Raw genomic sequence first — 13,817 nt, forward strand, 5'->3', positions numbered from 1 at the left:
GTCCTACTTATAGAAAACTAGTAGCCTAAGGTGTACAGTGATGAGTAAATGACATAAAAATCCACTTCCGGGCCCACTTGGTGTGTGCTTGGGCTGAGCAATGAAGCATTTTCGTGTAGAGACTCTTCTTGGAGTTAAACGCCAGCTTTTATGCCAGTTTGGGCGTTTAACTCCCAATTAGGTGCCAGTTCCGGCGTTTAACGCTGGAATTTCTGTAGGCGACTTTGAACGCCGGTTTGGGCCATCAAATCTTGGGCAAAGTATGGACTATCATATATTGCTGGAAAGCCCAGGATGTCTACTTTCCAATGCCGTTGAGAGCGCGCCAATTGGGCTTCTGTAGCTCCAGAAAATCCACTTTGAGTGGAGGGAGGTCAGAATCCAACAGCATCTGCAGTCCTTTTCAGTCTCTGAATCAGATTTTTGCTCAGGTCCCTCAATTTCAGCCAGAAAATACCTGAAATCACAGAAAAACACACAAACTCATAGTAAAGTCCAGAAAAGTGAATTTTAGCTAAAAACTAATAAAAATGTGCTAAGAACTCAACTAAAACTACTAAAAACATACTAAAAACAATGCCAAAAAGCATACAAATTATCCGCTCATCACAACACCAAACTTAATTTGTTGCTTGTACTCAAGCAACTTAAGATCAAATAAGATAAAAAGAAGAGAATATGCAATGAACTCCAAAAACATCTATGAAGATCAGTATTAATTAGATGAGCGGGGCTTTTAGCTTTTTGCCTCTGAATAGTTTTAGCATCTCACTTTATCCTTTGAAATTCAGAATGATTGGCTTCTTTAGGAACTCAGAATCCAGATAGTGTTATTGATTCTCCTAGTTAAGTATGATGATTCTTGAACACAGTTACTTATTGAGTCTTGGCCGTGGCCCAAAGCACTCTGTCTTCCAGTATTACCACCGGATACATACATGCCACAGACACATAATTGGGTGAACCTTTTCAGATTGTGACTCAGCTTTGCTAAAGTCCCCAATTAGAGGTGTCCAGGGTTCTTAAGCACACTCTTATTGCCCTGGATCACAACTTTATTTCTTTCTTTTTCTTTCTTTTTCATTTGCTTCTCTTTTTTTTTTTTTGTATTCACTGCTTTTTCTTGCTTCAAGAATCATTTTTATGATTTTTCAGATCCTCAGTAACATGTCTCCTTTTTCATCATTCTTTCAAGAGCCAATATTCATGAACCACAAATTCAAAAGACATATGCACTGTTTAAGCATACATTCAGAGAACAAAAGTGTTGCCACCACATCACAATAATTAAACTGTTATAAAATTTAAAGTTCATGCAACTCTTCTCCTTTTCAATTAAGCACGTTTTTTATTTAAGAGAGGTGATGGATTCATAGGACATTCATAACTTTAAGGCATAGACACTAAGACACTAATGATCACAAGACACAAACATAGTCAAACATAAAGCACAAAATTCGAAAAACAGAAGAATAAAGAACAAGGAAATCAAAGAACGGGTCCACCTTAGTGATGGCGGCTCTTTCTTTCTCTTGAAGATCCTATGGAGTGCTTGAGCTCCTCAATGTCTCTTCCTTGTCTTTGTTGCTCCTCCCTCATGATTCTTTGATCTTCTCTAATTTCATGAAGGATGATGGAGTATTCTTGATGCTCCACCCTTAGTTGTCCCATGTTGGAACTTAATTCTCCTAGGGAGGTGTTTAGTTGCTCCCAATAGTCTTGTGGAGGAAAGTGCATCCCTTGAGGTATCTAAGGGATCTCATGATGAGAGGGGTCTCTTGTGTGCTCCATCCTTTTCTTGGTAATGGGCTTATCCTTATCAATGGGGATGTCTCCCTCTTCAAGGCCACAACTTCATAGAAGTGGTCTTGATGCACCCTTGAGATGAATCTATCCATCTCCCATGACTTGGAGGTGGAAGCTTTTGCCTTCCCTTTCCTCTTTCTAGAGGTTTCTCCGGCCTTTGGTGCCATAAATGGTTATGGAAAAACGAAAAAGCAACACTTTTACCACACCAAACTTAAAATGGTTGCTCGTCCTCGAGCAAAAGAAGAAAGAAGAGGGTAGAAGAAGAAGAAAATGAGGGAGATGGGAATGGTGGTGTATTCGGCCAAAAGGGGGGAGAGAAGGTGTTTAAGGTGTGTGAAAATGAAGGAGTGAAGGAGGGTTTATATAGGAGAGGGGGAGAGGGGTGTTCGGCCATTTGAGGGTGGGTTTGGGTGGGAAAGTGGTTTGAATTTGAATGGTGGGGTAGGTGGGGTTTTATGAAGGATGGATGTGAGTGGTGAAGAGAAAGATGGGATTTGATAGGTGAAGGGTTTTTGGGGAAGAGGTGTTGAGGTGATTGATGAATGGGGGAAGAAGAGAGAGAGAGTGGTGGGGTTGGTGGGGATCCTGTGGGGTCCACAGATCCTGTGGTGTCAAGGAAAAGTCATCCCTGCACCAAGTGGCATCAAAATTCACGTTTTGAGCCATTTCTGGCGTTAAACGCCGGGCTGGTGCCCATTCCTGGCGTTTAACGCCAGGTTCTTACCTTTTTCTGGCGTTTAACGCCAGTCTGGTGCCCCTTTCTGGCGTTAAACGCCCAGAATGGTGCCAGACTGGGCGTTAAACGCCCAACTGCTAGGCTTACTGGCGTTTAAACGCCAGCAGCTTCTTCCTCCAGGGTGTGCTGTTTTTCTTCCTGTTTTTCATTCTGTTTTTGCTTTTTTCATTAATTTTGTGACTTCTTATGATCATCAACCTACAAAATAAAATAAAATGACAAAAGAAAATATATATAATATAACATTGGGTTGCCTCCCAACAAGCGCTTCTTTAATGTCAGTAGCTTGACAGAGGACTCTCATGGAGCCTCACAGATGCTCAGAGCAATGTTGGAACCTCCCAACACCAAACTTAGAGTTTGAATGTGGGGGTTCAACACCAAACTTAGAGTTTGGTTGTGGCCTCCCAACACCAAACTTAGAGTTTGACTGTGGGGGCTCTGCTTGCCTCTGATTTGAGAGAAGCTCTTCATGCTTACTCTCCATGATGACAGAGGGATATCCTTGAGCCTTAAACACAAAGGATTCTTCATTCACTTGAATGATCAGTTCACCTCCATCAACATCAATCACAGCCTTTGCTGTGGCTAGGAAGGGTCTGCCAAGGATGATGTTTTCATCCATGCACTTCCCAGTCTCTAGGACTATGAAATCAGTAGGGATGTAATGGTCTTCAATCTTTACCAAAACATTCTCTACAAGTCCATAAGCTTGTTTTCTTGAATTGTCTGCCATCTCTAATGAGATTTTGGCAGCTTGCACCTCAAAGACCCCTAGCTTCTCCATTACAGAGAGAGGCATGAGGTTTACACTTGACCCTAAGTCACACAGAGCCTTTTTGAAGGTCATGGTGCCTATGGTACAAGGTATGGAAAACTTCCCAGGATCTTGTCTCTTTTGAGGTAATTTCTGCCTAGACAAGTCATCCAGTTCTTTGGTGAGCAAAGGGGGTTCATCCTCCCAAGTCTCATTTCCAAATAACTTGTCATTTAGCTTCATGATTGCTCCAAGGTATTTAGCAACTTGCTCTTTAGTGACATACTCATCCTCTTCAGAGGAAGAATACTCATCAGAGCTCATGAAAGGCAGAAGTAAGTCTAATGGAATCTCTATGGTCTCATTCTGAGCCTCAGATTCCCATGGTTCCTCATTATGGAACTCATTGGGAGTCAGTGCACGCCCATTGAGGTCTTCCTCAGTGGTGTTCACTGCCTCTTCTTCCTCCCAAGATTCGGCCATGTTGATGGCCTTGCACTCTCCTTTTGGATTTTCTTCTGTATTACTTGGGAGAGTACTTGGAGGGAGTTCAGTAATTTTCTTGCTCAGCTGTCCCACTTGTGCCTCCAAATTTCTAATGGAGGACCTTGTTTCAGTCATGAAACTTTGGGTGGTTTTGATTAGATCAGAGACCATGGTTGCTAAGTCAGAGGGGTTCTGCTTAGAATTCTCTGTCTGTTGCTGAGAAGATGATGGAAAAGGCTTGCCATTGCTAAACCTGTTTCTTCCACCATTATTGTTGTTGAAACCTTGTTGAGGTCTCTCTTGATTCTTCCATGAGAGATTTGGGTGATTTCTCCATGAAGAATTATAGGTGTTTCCATAGGGTTCTCCTAGGTAATTCACCTCTTCCATTGAAGGGTTCTCAGGATCATAAGCTTCTTCCTCAGATGAAGCATCCTTAGTACTGCTTGGTGCATTTTGCATTCCAGACAGACTTTGAGAAATCAGATTGACTTGTTGAGTCAATATTTTGTTCTGAGCCAATATGGCATTCAGAGCATCAATCTCAAGAACTCCTTTCTTCTGACTTGTCCCATTGTTCACAGGATTTCTTTCAGAAGTGTACATGAATTGGTTATTTGCAACCATTTCAATGAGCTCTTGAGCCTCTGTAGGCGTCTTCTTCAGATGAAGAGATCCTCCAGCAGAGCTATCCAAAGACATTTTGGATAGTTCAGAGAGACCATCATAGAAAATACCTATGATGCTCCATTCAGAAAGCATGTCAGATGGACATTTTCTGATTAATTGCTTGTACCTTTCCCAAGCTTCATAGAGGGATTCTCCATCCTTTTGTCTAAAGGTTTGGACTTCCACTCTAAGCTTACTCAATTTTTGAGGTGGAAAGAACTTTGCCAAGAAGGCATTGACTAGCTTTTCCCATGAGTCCAGGCTTTCTTTAGGTTGTGAGTCCAACCATGTTCTAGCTCTGTCTCTTACAGCAAAAGGGAATAGCATAAGTCTATAGACTTCAGGGTCTACCCCATTAGTCTTGACAGTGTCACAGATTTGCAAGAATTCAGCTAAGAACTGATGAGGATCTTCCAATGGAAGTCCATGGAACTTGCAATTCTGTTGCATTAGAGAAACTAATTGAAGCTTAAGCTCAAAGTTATTTGCTCCAATGGCAGGGATAGAGATGCTTCTCCCATAGAAGTCGGGAGTAGGTGCAGTAAAGTCACCCAGCACCTTCCTTGCATTGTTGGCATTGTTGTTGTTTTCGGCTGCCATGGCTTCTTCTTCTTTGAAGAATTCGGTCAGGTCCTCAACAAAGAGTTGTGCTTTAGCTTCTCTTAGTTTTCGCTTCAAGGTCCTTTCAGGTTCAGGGTCAGCTTCAACAAGAATGCCTTTGCCTTTGTTCCTGCTCATATGAAGGAGAAGAAAACAAGGAAATGTGGAATCCTCTATGTCACAGTATAGAGATTCCTTGAGGTGTCAGAGGAAAAGAAGAGTAGAAGACAGGAGTAGAAAATTTGAACTTTATCAGAGAAGAATGAGTTCGAATTTCACATTAAGGAGCAGTGTTAGTCCATATATAGAAGGATGTAAGAAGAAGGGAAGTTATTTTCGAAAATTAAGTAAAAGATTTTGAAAATATTTTGAAAAACATTATTTGATTTTCGAAAATTGAAAGTGGGAAAGAAGTAAGTTGATTTTTGAAAAAGATATTGAAATTAGAAATCAAAGAGATTTGATTGAAAACTATTTTGAAAAAGATGTAGTTAAGAAGATATGATTGAGAAGATATGATTTGAAAACAATTTTAAAAGATATGATTTTAAAACAATTTTAAAAAGATTTGATTTTAAAAATTAATAACTTGGCTATCAAGAAAAGATATGATTCAAACAACTAAACCTTTCTCAACAGAAAAGGCAGCATACTTGAGATGTTCAATCAAATCATTAATTGATAGCAAATATCTTTAAAAATGGAAAGAAAGTAATTTTGAAAAAGATTTGATTGAGAAATTGATTTGAAAAAAGATTTGATTTTGAAAAGATTTTGGAAACTAAAAAAAATTTGAGTTGAAAACAAAATCTTTCCCCTTTAGCCATCCTGGCGTTAAACGCCCAGAATGGTGCACATTCTGGCGTTTAACGCCCAAACTTATACCCTTTTGGGCGTTAAACGCCCAACCAGGTACCCTGGCTGGCGTTTAAACGCCAGTCTGTCCTTCTTCACTGGGCGTTTAGAACGCCCAGCTTTTTCTGTGCAATTCCTCTGCTGTATGTTCTGAATCTTCAATTCTCTTGTATTATTGACTTGAAAAGACACAAATTAGAAATATTTTTGGATTTTTAATAATAAGGACAAATCAAAATGCAACAAGAATCAAATAACAATGCATGCAAGACACCAACTTAGCAGTTTGTATACTACTGACACTAACAAAATGCACATGATAAACAACACAACACTCAAGTCAATAGAATTTAAGAATCAAAACAAGGAAATCATCAAGAACAACTTGAAGATTAATGAAGACACATGCATGAATTCGAAAAATACAAGAAGAACATGCATTTGACACCAAACTTAAAATAAGACACTAGACTTAAACAAGAAATATTTTTGGGTTTTCTGATTTTGTAAATTTTTTTGTGTTTTTCGAAAATTAAGTGGAAAAAGGTATCAAAATTCTCAATGAGAATTCCAGGAATCAGTGCAATGCTAGTCTAAGACTCCGGTCCAGGAATTAGACATGGCTTCACAACCAGCCAAGTTTTCAAAGAAAACTTCGGTCCAAAACACTACACATGGCCAAAGGCCAGCCAAGCCTTAGCAAATCACTGCTCCAAGAAGCAAGATTGATGAAAATCAAGCCCTTGTGATGATAAGTTGAAACCTCGGTCCAATGAAATTAGACATGGCTTCTCAGCCAGCCAGATTTCAGTAAATCATCATGAAACTCTAGAATTCATCTTCAAGGATTTCGAAAAAAAAAATACCTAATCTAAGCAACAAGATGAACCGTCAGTTGTCCATGCACAAAACAATCCCTGGCAAAAACGCCAAAAATTTGGTGTTATTGCCGGATCTTGGCACTGATGTTTACCAAAAGCTTGCTCAAAATTTGAACAATCCCCGGCAATGGCGCCAAAAACTTGGTGCGCAAAATTGTGAACAATACTTTTTCACAACTCTCATAATCCCCGGTCATGAGCTCCAAAAACTTGGTGCGCTCAATACCATGGCATTACACAACTTCGCACAACTAACCAGCAAGTGCACTGGGTCGTCTAAGTAATAAACCTTACGTGAGTAAGGGTCGATCCCACGGAGATTGTTGCTATTGAAGCAAGCTATGGTCATCTTGTAAATCTTAGTCAGGCAAACTCAAATGGATATGGTGATGAACGAAAATAACACAAAGGTAAAGATAGAGATACTTATGTAATTCATTGGTAGGAACTTCAGATAAGCGCATGAAGATGCCTTCCCTTCCGTCTCTCTGCTTTCCTACTGTCTTTATCCAATCCTTCTTACTCCTTTCCATGGCAAGCTTGTGTAGGGTTTCACCATTGTCAGTGGCTACCTCCCATCCTCTCATTGAAAACGATTGCATATGCTCTGGTCACAGCATAGCGGAATTCATCTGTCGGTTCTCAATCAGGCCGGAATAGAATCCAGTGATTCTTTTGCGTCTGTCACTAACGCCCCGCCCTCAGGAGTTTGAAGCACGTCACAGTCATTCAATCATTGAATCCTACTCAGAATACCACAGACAAGGTTAGACCTTCCGGATTCTCTTGAATGCCGCCATCAGTTCTTGCCTATACCACGAAGACTCTGATCTCACGGAATTGTTGGCTCGTTTGTCAGGTGAGCACTCGGTTGTCAGGTGATCAACCATGCATCGTGCTACCAGAAATCCAAGAGATAAACACTAGAGCCTTGTTTGCTTGTAGAACAGAGTGATTGTCAGTCACTTGTTCATAAGTGAGAAAGATGATGAGTGTCACATAAATCATCACATTCATCAAGTTCTTGAGTGCAAATGAATATCTTGGATAAAGAACAAGCGGAATTGAATAGAAGAACAATAGTAATTGCATTAATACTCGAGGTACAGCAGAGCTCCACACCTTAATCTATGGTGTGTAGAAACTCCACCGTTGAAAATACATAAGAACAAGGTCTAGGCATGGCCGAATGGCCAGCCTCCCAAATTGATCTAAGATAGCATAAAAAGTGAAGATAGCTACCAAAGTCCTCTAATACAATAGTAAAATGTCCTACTTATAGAAAACTAGTAGCCTAAGGTGTACAGTGATGAGTAAATGACATAAAAATCCACTTCCGGGCCCACTTGGTGTGTGCTTGGGCTGAGCAATGAAGCATTTTCGTGTAGAGACTCTTCTTGGAGTTAAACGCCAGCTTTTATGCCAGTTTGGGCGTTTAACTCCCAATTAGGTGCCAGTTCCGGCGTTTAACGCTGGAATTTCTGTAGGTGACTTTGAACGCCGGTTTGGGCCATCAAATATTGGGCAAAGTATGGACTATCATATATTGATGGAAAGCCCAGGATGTCTACTTTCCAATGCCGTTGAGAGCGCGCCAATTGGGCTTCTGTAGCTCCAGAAAATCCACTTCGAGTGCAGGGAGGTCAGAATCCAACAGCATCTGCAGTCCTTTTCAGTCTCTGAATCAGATTTTTGCTCAGGTCCCTCAATTTCAGCCAGAAAATACCCGAAATCACAGAAAAACACACAAACTCATAGTAAAGTCCAGAAAAGTGAATTTTAGCTAAAAACTAATAAAAATATGCTAAGAACTCAACTAAAACTACTAAAAACATACTAAAAACAATGCCAAAAAGCATACAAATTATCCGCTCATCAATAGTCTCTGATCTGTCTAAGGCCACTTTAAGCTTCATGAGTGAAACAAGGTGCTCCATCAAAAATTTGGAGGCACAAGTGGACTAGCTGAGTAAGAAAGTCACTGAAACTCCTCCTAGTACTTTCCCAAGCAATACTGAGGAGAATCCAAAAAGAGAGTGCAAGGCCATTGGTGGATGAAATTGTGATCATCAACAATGGCTCCAAAGACTTGGTGCTCTTAAACGTGAATCTCACTTTGTCACAACTCCGCACAACTAACCAGCAAGTGTACTGGGTCGTCTAAGTAATACCTTACGTGAGTAAGGGTCGATCCCACAGAGATTGTTGGTATGAAGCAAGCTATGGTCATCTTGTAAATCCCAGTCAGACAGATTCAACTGTATTAAGAAATTATAGTAAACGAAAATAAATAAAATAGGATAGAGTTACTCATGTAATTCAATGGTGGGGATTTCAGATAAGTGTATGGAGGTGCTGTGTTCCTCCTGAATCTCTGCTTTCCTACTGCTTTTATCCAATCTTTGTCACTCCTTTCTATGGCAAGCTGTATGTAGCGCAACACCATTCTCAATGGCTACATCCCATATTCTTAGTGAAAATGGTCCAAATGCTCTGTCACATCACGGCTAATCATCTGTCGGTTCTGGATCATGTTGGAATAGAATCTCTTGATTCTTTTGCGTTTGTCATCACGCCCAGCAATTGCGAGTTTGAAGCTCGTCACAGTCATTCGATCCCGGAATCCTACTCGGAGTACCACAGACAAGGTTAGACTTTCCGGATTCCCATGAATGCCGCCATCAATTCTAGCTTATACCACGATGATTCTGATTAAGGAATCCAAGAGATATGCGCCCGGTTTAAGGTAGAACGGAAGTGGTTGTCAGTCACGCGTTCATAGGTGAGAATGATGATGAGTGTCATGGATCATCACATTCATCATGTTGAAGTGTAACGAATATCTTAGAATAAGAATAAGTCGAATTGAATAGAAAATAGTAGTACTTGCATTGAAACTTGAGGTACAGCAGAGCTCCACACCCTTAATCTATGGTGTGTAGAAACTCGACCATTGAAAATACATAAGTGATGAAGGTCCAGGCATGGCTGAATGGCCAGCCCCCATGAAAGACCGAATGGTCAAAAGAACTAGATAGTCCAAGACGTCTAATAAACTAGTAAAAAGTTCTATTTATACTAGCTACTAGGGTTTACAGAAGTAAGTAATTGATGCATAAATTCACTTCTGGGGCCCACTTGGTGTGTGCTTGGGCTGAGCTTGATCTATCCACGAGCTGAGGCTTCTCTTGGAGTTGAACGCCAAGTTCTAACGTGTTTTGGGCGTTCAACTCTGGTTCGTGACGTGTTTCTGGCGTTTGACTCCAGAATGCAGCATGGAACTGGCGTTGAGCGCCAGTTTACGTCGTCTAATCACGAATAAAGTATGGACTATTATATATTTCTGGAAAGCTCTGGATGTCTACTTTTTAAAACCGTTGAGAGCGCACCATTTGGAGTTCCGTAGCTCCAGAAAATCCATTTTGAGTGCAGGGAGGTCAGATTCCAACAGCATCAGCAGTCCTTTGTCAGCCTCCTATCAGAGTTTTACTCAGGTCCCTCAATTTCAGCCAGAAAATACCTGAAACCATAGAAAAACATACAAATTTATAGTAAAGTCCAGAAATGTGAATTTAGCATAAAAACAAATGAAAACATCCCTAAAAGTAACTAGATCATACTAAAAACTACCTAAAAATAATGCCAAAAAGCATATAAATTATCCGCTCATCACAACACCAAACTTAAATTGTTGCTTGTCCCCAAGCAATTGAAAATCAATTAGGATAAAAAAGAAGAGAATATACTACTAATCCCAAAATATCAATGAATATTAGTTCTAATTAGATGAGCGGGACTTGTAGCTTTTTGCTTCTGAATAGTTTTGGCATCTCACTTTCTCTTTTGAAGTTTAGAATGATTGGCATCTATAGGAACTTTAGAATTTCAGATAGTGTTATTGATTCTCATAGTTAAGTATGTTGATTCTTGAACACAGCTACTTTTATGAGTCTTGGCCGTGACCCTAAGCATTTTGTTTTTCCAGTATTACCACCAGATGCATAAATGCCATAGACACATGACTGCGTGAACCTTTTTAGATTGTGACTCAGCTTTGCTAAAGTCCCCAGTTAGAGGTGTCCAGAGCTCTTAAGCACAATCTTTTTGCTTTGGATCATGACTTTAACCACTAAGTCTCAAGCTTTTCACTTGGACCTGTATGCCACAAGCACATGGTTAGGGACAACTTGATTTAGCCGCTTAGGCCTGGATTTTATTTCCTTGGGCCCTCCTATCCATTGATGCTCAAAGCCTTGGATCCTTTTTACCCTTGCCTTTTGATTTTAAGGGCTATTGGCTTTTTCTTTTTCTTTTTATATTTTTTTTGCCAAAATTTATTTTTTTTCGCAGGCTTTTGCTTTTTCACTGCTTTTTCTTGCTTCCAGAATCAATTTTTTGATTTTTTAGATTATCAATAACATTTTTTTTGTTCATCATTCTTTCAAGAGCCAATAATTTTAACATTCATAAACAACAAGATCAAAAATATGCACTGTTCAAGCATTCATTCAGAAAATAGAAAGTATTGTCACCACATCAATATAATTAAACTAAATTCCAGGATAATTTCAAAATTCATGTACTTCTTGTTCTTTTGTATTAAAAACATTTTTCATTTAAGAAAGGTGAAGGATTTGTGAAATTATTCATAGCCTTAAGACATAGTTACTCAATACTAATGATCATGAGGTAGAGACACAAAATATAAACACACATATAGCATAAAAATCGAAAAACAGAGAGATAAGAACAAGGAAGTTAAGGAATGAGTCCACCTTAGTGAGGGTGGCACCTTTTGAAGGACCAATGGTGCTTTTTGAGCTCCTTTATGTCTCTTCCTTGCTACTGTTGCATGATCCCTAGTGATTTTGGTGTTCCTATCCTTAGTTGCTTCCAATAATTATGTGGAGGAACATGTATCCCCTGAGGTATCTCAGGGATTTCTTGATGAGGGAATTCCTCATGCTCTCATTATGTGCAGTCAAATGCTCTTCTACTGAGCTATGGACCCTTGAGATAAATCTCTCTATCTCCCATGACTCGGAGGTAGAAACATTTTTTTTGTCTTCCCTTTTCTCTCTTTTTTTTGAGGTTTCTCTGGCCTTAGGTGCCATCAATGGTTATGGAAAAGCAAAAAGCTATGCTTTTACCACACCAAACTTAGAATGTTGCTCGCCCTCGAGCAAAAGAAGAAAGAATAGAAAAAGAAGAAGAAGATATGGAGGAGAGGGAAAGAGGTGTGTATTCGGCTATGTAGGGTGGGTTTGGGTGGGAAAGAGATGATGGATGTGAGTGGTGAAGAGGTAATGGGGAAGAGAGATTGAGGTGATTGGTGAAGAAGAGAGAAGGTGAGTTGAGGTAAGTGGGGATCCTGTGGGGACCACAGATCCTGAGATGATCCTGTGGGGTCCACAGATCCTGAGGTGTCAAGGATTTACATCCCTGCACCAATTAGGCATGTAAAATGCCTTTGCATGCAATTCTGGCATTTAAACGCCGAATTGATGCATGTTCTAGGCGTTCAACGCCCATGTGTAGCATGTTTCTGGCGTTGAATGCCAGTTCCATGCTTGTTTCTAGCGTTCAGCGCCAGCTCTATGCTTGTTTCTAGCGTTCAGCGCCAGCTCTCCTCAGGGTGCATTCCTAGCATTTGAACGCCGGGATGTTGCTTGTTTCTGGCGTTCAGCGCCAGATCCATGCTCTCTTCTGGCGTTGAACACCAGCCAGATGCTCCTTACTGGCATTTAAACGCTAGTAAGTCCTTCCTCCAGGGTGTATTTTCTTCTGCTGTTTTTGATTCTGTTTTTAATTTTAATATTTTTTTTCGTGACTCCACATGATCATGAACCTAATAAAACAAAAAATAACAGTAAAATAATAAAATTAGATAATAAAAATTGGGTTGCCTCCCAAAAAGCGCTTCTTTAATGTCACTAGCTTGACAATGGCTCTCATGGAGCCTCACAGATGTTTAGAGCATGATGAGGGCCTCCCAACACCAAATTTAGAGTTTGAATGTGGGGGCTTCTCAACACCAAACTTAGAGTTTGGTTGTGGCCTCCCAACACCGAACTTAGAGTTTGATTGTAGGGGCTTTGTTTGACTCTGTACTGAGAGAAGCTCTACATGCTTACTCTCCCTTGTTACAGAAGGATAGCCGTGTGCCTTAAACACAAGGTAGTCCCTATTCAATTGAAGGACTAATTCTCCTCTGTTAACATCTATCACAGCTTTTGCTGTGGCTAAGAAAGGTCTTCTAAGGATGATGCATTTATCCTCCTCCTTCCCAGTGTCTAAGATTATGAAATCAGCAGGGATGTAAAGGCCTTCAACCTTTACTAACACGTCCTCTACTAATCGATAAGCTTGTCTTACTGACTTGTCTGCCAATTGTAATGAGAATAAGGCAGGTTGTACCTCAATGATCACCACCTTCTCCATTACAGAGAGTGGCATAAGATTTATGCCTGACCTTAGGTCACACAGAGCTTTTTCAAAGGTCATGGTGCCTATGGTACAGGGTATTAAGAATTTCCCAGGATCTTGTTTCTTTTGAGGTAAAGTTTGCTGAACCCATGTATCAAGTTCACTAATGAGGAAGGAAGGTTCACCTTCCCAAGTCTCATTACCAAATAACTTGGCATTCAGCTTCATGATGGCTCCTAAATATTGAGCAACTTGCTCTCCAGTTACATCTTCATCCTCTTCAGAGGAAGAATAATCTTCAGAGCTCTTGAATGGCAGAAGGAGAATTAATGGAATCTCTATGGTCTCTATATGAGCCTCAGATTCCTTTGGATCCTCAATAGGGAATTCCTTCCTGCTTGAGAGACGCCCCATGAGATCTTCCTCATTGGGATTCGCGTCCTCTCCCTCCTCCTTGCATTCGGCCATATTGATTATATCAATGGCCTTGCACTCTCTTTTTGGATTTTCTTCAGTATTGCTTGGGAGAGTACTAGGAGGTGTTTCAGTGATTTTCTTACTCAACTGGCCCACTTGTGCCTCCAGATTTCTAATGGAG

General features: G+C 40.3%; 1 non-coding gene across 1 annotated transcript; it reads left to right on the plus strand.

Annotated features, from left to right (window-relative positions):
• The first annotated feature begins 4,548 nt into the window (after positions 1 to 4,548).
• On the plus strand, positions 4,549 to 4,652 carry LOC130978640 (small nucleolar RNA R71). Its single transcript, XR_009086261.1, has one exon. It is a non-coding gene; the product is annotated as a small nucleolar RNA R71 (small nucleolar RNA).
• The last annotated feature ends 9,165 nt before the right edge of the window (positions 4,653 to 13,817 follow it).

The sequence above is a fragment of the Arachis stenosperma genome, chromosome 4 (assembly GCF_014773155.1).
Source record: "Arachis stenosperma cultivar V10309 chromosome 4, arast.V10309.gnm1.PFL2, whole genome shotgun sequence".
NCBI classification, from domain to species: domain Eukaryota; kingdom Viridiplantae; phylum Streptophyta; class Magnoliopsida; order Fabales; family Fabaceae; genus Arachis; species Arachis stenosperma.